Source organism: Leopardus geoffroyi, chromosome B3 (genome assembly GCF_018350155.1).
Source record: "Leopardus geoffroyi isolate Oge1 chromosome B3, O.geoffroyi_Oge1_pat1.0, whole genome shotgun sequence".
In the NCBI taxonomy this organism is placed as follows: Eukaryota; Metazoa; Chordata; class Mammalia; order Carnivora; family Felidae; genus Leopardus; species Leopardus geoffroyi.
The window spans coordinates 3,584,455-3,591,458 of NC_059337.1; the positions used below are offsets into that span (position 1 = coordinate 3,584,455).

Sequence of the window (7,004 nt, forward strand, 5' to 3'; positions counted from 1 at the left end):
ATCCCAGCACTTCTTTTGTGTGTGTGTGTGTGTGTGTGTGTGTATTTATTTTTGAGAGAGAAATAGAGAGAGAGTACAAGCAGGGAGGGACACAGCAAGAGAAGGAGACACAGAATCCGCAGCAGGCTCCAGGCTCCGAGCTGTCAGCACAGAGCCTGACACGGGGCTCGAACTCACGAACCGTGAGATCGTGATCTGAGCCGAAGTCGGACACTCAACCGACTGAGCCCCCCCAGGGACTCCTCTCATCCTGGCACTCCTTGACCACATCCGTTGGCACAGCCTCCTTGTTGAGCTCTCATTCCCCTTTTGAAAGAAAACAGTCTGACAGAATTGTTAGAAAAGACTAACTTTTATCCTATTGTAGACATCCATGCGGCAATAAGATTTTTAAAAATCAATACGTGTGAGCGAATATTATAGTTACCTTTATTTGCAAGGCTGGTTTAAAACCCGTAGATACATATGCCTATTGGTGTTTGTGGAAGTGTTTTCCCGTCAGATATTTTAAAATGGTCCCGTTAGAGACCGTCTGGCCTAAGAACTTTCACAGATGATGCTTTACTTCTAAGCGGATGCCTGAAAAGTCATCCCAGGACTTTTGCTGTATTGCTGCTGTTGAAAGCTGCTGGCTGGCTGTGTTGTCTCTGTCTTGTGAAAAAATGTGGGGTTTTGTTTTAAAATTAGATCCTAGGGTTAATTTCAAGACTATGCCAAGTGTATGTTCCAAATCCACTCATTCCATCAGACCTGTAGGAGCACATCTGGTCTGTGTTCCCCTCGCCCGGCTCCTGATGGTGGCATATGTCCGATCCCTTTGATTAGAGAGAAGGGTTTGTTAGGATGTCATGTACGGTATATCAAAGGAGATCAGGCACCCGTCTGCAAGTCAGATGACAAAACGGGGCGATCGGGATGGGTCGGGCTCAGCGCATGTCGTAAAGAGTCGGCTCAGGGGAGTGAGTCCTAATTTGGGAAAGCGCTCGTCAGTACTGGTTTTGGTAATCATCACACACGAGTCCCAGGGTCTGTCACGTTCAGCGAGGCAAAACAATTTCCCAAATATCCTTCTCCCCCTAGCTCAGAATTCCAACCAAACCGTCGAACCAGCATGGCAAGGGAGATTCCGCAACATTTGGCAATAATTTGCCGAAGCGGGATTTGCCCAGCTGTGCAGTCAATAAGTCCAGATTAAGAAAGCACCTTACCTTTAATCAAAGCATGAGGAGGAGTTTTTGTTTCTGAACAGGAAGGCTGCCGGGGAACATCATTTCCTTTTTTTATTGGAATCAAAATATACATTGTTTTCTGTGTTCTTGGTAACCTGTAGAGGAATTGATTTCCACCGGGGACCATCACATACAGTTTCTCTATCTGAGACGTAGGCTCTCCCATCTTGGTTTTGAGATGCTGGGGACAGAAATGGCACGGTCTGCCTGGAGTTACCTCCCAGACCTCGAAGCTCTGGCTGCGTTGAGAGCGGGATAAGCCAGCAGCACCGGCTCCCTGTGGAACCTTGTCACAACGCAGGACCTCAGGCCCCACCCCAGACCTACTGGATCAGAACCCACATTTTAACCTCATGGTTCAGTCACGTGAGATGTTGAATTCTTTTCTTTTCTCAGCCTGATTGTTTTTAACGGAGAAAATTGTGTCCAATGGCAAAAATCTAGTAGTCCCTCTACACAAAGAAACAGAACAGATTCCCTACTTCCTTCCTTTGTTCTTTTTTTTTTAATGTGGATTTTTCCCAGCTTTGTTACATGTGCTTGGCGAATAAAAATTATGTAGCTGTGCGTGTCGCAAATCACCTTAAACTTACGCAACATGGTGGCAGTTGTAGCTCAGTAAAGCTGGGGATAATTGTATGCCATATATATTTCCTCAACATCTTTAACCCTTTTCTTCCTCCACTCAACAATTATTGAGAACCGACTCTGTAGAAATAAGCCAAATCCAAATAACACAAGCAAAATCTATTCTGAACCCGCTGTAGAACGGGAGTGCATCCCCGTCACTTGCATCGGGGCAGAGACTCGAAGGCAGGCAGGGCAGGGAGCAAGATTTACCATGGAGAAAGGCAAGGCTTCAGGTGTGGCCCGACCGGAGGCTGCTGGGAGTGGGGAGGCGGCAGGTGAACTAACCAGAAGCAGGACATCCGGTGTGATCGGTTAGGGGTCATATCTGGCTGGCTCTGGTTGGTCCTAAGTTGGAAACAAAGACAAAATGTAAGGAAGCTCTTAGTTATTCGTGAAGTCTGGCCATTCGGGGCTGATTGTGAAAGAGCTTAGCTTCCTGGATTGCTGCTAGAGACAGCAGTCTGGCCTCCTGCATGTCTGGCTTCTAGCAGCTTCCCAGACTAATTACTGCAGATAGAATGATTGGTTTCCTGGGTGCGTTGCTGCAGGATGGAAGTCACAGTTCTGTTTTTTATAGTTGGTCTCATCATTGTCTGTGTGCACACGGGTGCTGGCGTACAAAGCCGTATAAAAGTGATGTCTGCTCTCAGGGAGCCTACTGTCTAGTCGTTACCATTGTTATTAATATAGAAAGGTTCTTTTATGCAATAAGACATGAAAAAGAAATGGGGAGCAAAGATTGGAAAAGAAGTTTACCCATGTCATTATTTTCATGTGGCTTCATTGCCGTCTTCGGTATTAGCCTCTGGGGCAAGACGTGCTTTTAGGCCAGTGGGTTGATAGGGGAGGGCAGGAAGTAACTTATTTTATTGCTGAAATTGTAGTGACGAGAATATTACAAAGACCTGTCTGTGTGGCACCCACAAGGCCAGGTGAAACGTGACCGTCAGGAGTAATTGTAGTCTCTGAATGAACCACATTCTGTGCTCCCCAAACTGGCTCTGGGAGAGGAACTGCATCCCATCCATAGACATGGACAAGACATGCCAGAAGCAGGGCCACTGCTTAAGGAACCCACAAGATCACCCCAAGGCAAGCATCTTCAAGATCTCCCCCCTCCTTTTTTAGGGTCTCATTACTATGCCTCCTTGGCCACAGGTGCTGGTGTAAGACACAGCCCCAAGAGTTGCCTTCTTAAGGCAGAACCCTGATAAAAGCGTGGAAGGAAGGACAGTTAACTCGTTTTCCTCCTAGTCCCTGAAAAATCAGTATCTCACCGGCTCCTCTGCTCAGAAGAAAGAAGGGCCAGTGAAAATGGGGAGCTGGCTTTGTTCTCTGATGGTTCAGAAGGTAGAGATGCGAGAAGGTTGAGGCAGCCACATTCCGCACGAGAAGGGACCATGTCGCAGCTGACCTACCACAGCATGAGCTGTCCCAGCAGTGATATGCTTTCCACCCATGAGACGGAAAGCTGAGTAACTCCTTGCCAAAGATGGCAGCAGTGCCAGGGAGAATGGGGTGGACCGTGTGGTAATGTCCGCAACGTCCACCCCTTACCCACACCCCACGGTGTAGCACGTGTGATATGAGTGCTCCAAGAGCGAGTTCTTTTTGGTCTAAGCCAACCAGGACAATCACACATCCTTTGTCATTATGATTGCCTGAACTACTCAGTCCATAGCACTCTCCCATGAGCTTGTGACCCAATTTAGTTCCCTGGACCATGAGATGAAGCACTTCCAAAAAATAAAAATGCTCACCTTTCCAAGAGCACTGTAGGCAAGGTCACTCTCTGATCTTCTAGAGGGCATGGTGTGCCCCTGTGAAGTCAGGAACTGTCATCATGAGGGAGACCAGCTTTAGAATGAAGCTTTCAGAGAGGGTGAAGTCAAGAGCATAAAGATAGCAAAAATTACCATCCTTAAGTTCCTCACTAAGCTGCTGGATCAAACCGACCCTGAAGCCCACCCAGCTACTTCTGGGCTTCCAGTTATAAAAGCCAATAAAACCCTTTATTGTTTGGCCTACTTTCAGTTGGGTTTTCTGTGTTTCAACCTGGAACAGAACTTATACAGAGGGGGTTCCTTTCCTGGAAGAGAAGCAGGCCAAGTTGACTTTTGAGTATGACTAGGATATTTCATACTTCCAAACACTTCTCAGACAAGATAAACATCCCCGTCAAAGACTACTGCTGAGCGAACAAATTACATACTTTAAATTCAAGAAGCTGAAATAGAGAACCCAGACTCTCTGGGCTTAGGAGTGCTTCCTCCTCAGATACTGTAAAGGGACTGAATGGAGTCTGGGGGACGGAGAAAAAGAGGGAGAGGCTTGGCTAAGGCCTGCGGTATTCAAGACTTAGCAATACGTTAATTTGCCCAGTATTTGACACGGCCGTGGCGGTGCCCTGTTTGCTTATAAATTTGGTTTTGTTTGCCAGCAGCAGCCCTGATGCTTCTCGGGCACATCAGCATCCCAGCCATAAATGGTGATTAAGGTTCCAGAAGGCTTAGGCTCTACCTTTTCCCTAAAACCCTTAAAACGACCTCCCCCCTCTGCAGGCAGCCTCCCCCCTCGTGTGTGTGCTTTGCACACCAGGCTCCGCGTCAGAGCCCTGCAGCCGACTGAAACACCGTAAACTCTGGGGGTCCGAGATAACTATTCTTAAAATAAATAAAGCCGAGGGAAAACGTGAGCGTCCACAGGGATATTTGCCCCTCTAGGTCTTGGTTCTTTTCTCTTCTCTGGCTGAGAGGAGGAGCCCATTCCTGAACCTGAGCTTGGACCTACGTGTGCCTGTTAGGATTCCAGAAACACCAGGTCGTGTTTCCTCCAGAGCAGGGGCAGGAGAGAGGGGCTGTCATTTCTCCTGCGAAGAGGAGGTCACGGGCTGGGGGAGTCCTGGGGTCATCAGCCGGCCTCATGGTAGGGGAGGTGTCCAGAGAGGTTCAGGAACCTGCTACTTCTCAAGTCTGCGTTTGCAAACACGGGTGGGGGTGGGGCTGCCCTTCCTCTGAGATGGGAGAGCTGCCCCAAGCTGAGGCCAAGAGGTGGCAGCGAGCCCCCTGTCCCGTGTGGGAGGGCACAGGGTAGAGGAGATGCTGGGGACCCCGGGATGGTGGAGCAGAGGGCTGGCAGGCCTCTGTGGATGCCTCTACCCGCCTGCTCACCACCTGGTGTCCTCCAGTCACACTCCCTGCCAGACAGTCCCCAGGCTGCCATGCAGCCTCAGACAGTGGCTGTTAGGATGTTTCTCATGAGTTAGTGACGGACTGCCCCTGGCACCCTAGGCAGAGGCCAGACCTTCCTCCTAAAAGTGCGTTTTCAGCCAAACCTTAGCCTCGCCCCTTTTCTCCCTCTGCTATTCCCCAGGGGAAGCGTTCCGGAATGTAATGGCTTAGCATGATGCTTAGCATACTTTTAAGGTCTCAAAAATGCCAGCCGCTGTTGCTGCTATGGGCCCGCCCTTGCCAGCTGTGCAAACACAAAGCCTTTAAAGATCACCAAGCATCCATTTCCACATCGATGGGTTTTCCCAGACAGGCAGCCCTGACTCAGGTCAGTCGTCTTCAGCGCCCGCCCTCCACCTCTCGTCAGTCCCCACCCCCCACCTCTCCCACTGGCAAAATGCAGAATGGCAAAGGGGGGCCCAGAGACGATGATGTCAACCAGCCCCTTTCGAGGTTTCAGTACCATTCCCACCCCCTAGCCGACGACCCTGTCTCCACCTGGTGACTCTGATGGTGGACAATTGCCCTTTGTCTCTCCACAGCACCCTCTGAGTGCCTACTCCCTTACGTAAGGTTCTGTTCAGGGGTCACACCTTGTTCTCTTCCCCCGGCCGCCGCTGTCCCTAGCGCCAGCCCCTCCCTCTGCCATGGGACCAGATGACCTGTGAGAACTCTGTCGCCTACTGACAGATGCGAGGCAGGACCCGTGACGAGGGCAAGGGTCTCCCCCCGCCTCCAGTTCCCTCGAGGGACCCTGGGACGCCTTTGGTTTGGCCTCTTGGCCACAGGAAACATCTCCCAAGTAGTTGTGTTAATAGAGGGCTGAAGAGGCCCAGATGATCCAACATCGTGAATCATGGGGAGACGGCCTGTGTGTTGCTGGTGGTGGTTAACTGAGGGTGCCCTGGAAAATAGCTTCAGACATAACGTCGGAGGCTTGAACTGCTGTCTCGGGGTTTCCCATCTCAGATCCCCCATCACCTCCCAAGCAGAGGGTGGAGGAAGGGAGTGGGCATTGATCCTTGGGTTCTAAGAGATCTTCACCTGCATTTCGTTACAGAAGTTGATTTAGGACCTCAGAGCCTTAAACGGGGAAAATACTCTCAATATGTGTCCTACAGGTGGGTTGGGGTGGGGAGGGCGATGGATAAATAATACTCCTTTTTTTTTTCCCCTCTCCCAAGTATGGAACCAATTGATAAATAGAAGACATGTGAAACAGATGGGTGGAGACTTAACCCATCAGCTTTGTAATTAACGAGCTGATTGGAAAATGCATCTTGAGACGCCTGGCCACAAGGGCTCACCAGCCCTGGCTACGTACGTGCCCCTCCATGTTGCCCCTGGACAGGCGTCGGGACAGCCCACGTGGGGAAAGTTCAGGTCAGTAATCGACATATACTCACCCAGGATGGCAGCCTGGCACCTGGCCCAGGTGGAGGGAAGGAGAGTAACGGGCTTTTGAAAGATTGGTTCCTCCAAATGTGAACCAGCGTATGTCAGCCTCTTTTTGATCCAGTAACTCGGTCCATCCCTACGAAGAGAGTAAGGATCAGGATTAGAGGCAAGAAGTTCCTGCACTAGAAAACATGACAACAAGGGAATGGATGGTCTTCCCCAAACGTGGATGAAAGCCAGGTTTGCTTTAGACCCTGACATCCCTCCTCCCCCCACAGAGAATCATCATGACTCTCTGATAAGAGTTCTTAGCATTTTGGGGCACCTGGGGGCTCAGTCGGTTAAGCATCCAACTTCAGCTCAGGTCATGATCTTGCAGTCCATGAGTTCGAGCCCCACGTTGGGCTCTGTGCTGACAGCTCGGAGCCTGGAGCCTGCTTCCGGTTCTGCGTCTCCCTCTGTCTCTGTCCCTCCCCCACTTGTGTGTGCGCTCTCTCTCTCTCTCTCTCTCTCTCTC

The 7,004-nt window shown here is 50.3% G+C and overlaps 1 long non-coding RNA gene across 2 annotated transcripts; it reads right to left on the reverse strand.

Moving 5' to 3' along the window:
- Positions 1-405: 405 nt before the first annotated feature.
- Positions 406-6,795, reverse strand: LOC123582422. Of its 2 annotated transcripts, XR_006704372.1 has the most exons (4): positions 6,496-6,795; positions 3,620-3,679; positions 1,209-2,204; positions 406-815 (listed from the first exon to the last, which is right to left on the reverse strand). It is a non-coding gene; the product is annotated as an uncharacterized LOC123582422 (long non-coding RNA). The 2 variants fall into 2 exon arrangements; XR_006704371.1 differs by having other exon boundaries at positions 406-2,204; positions 6,496-6,779.
- Between the last annotated feature and the right edge of the window lie 209 nt (positions 6,796-7,004).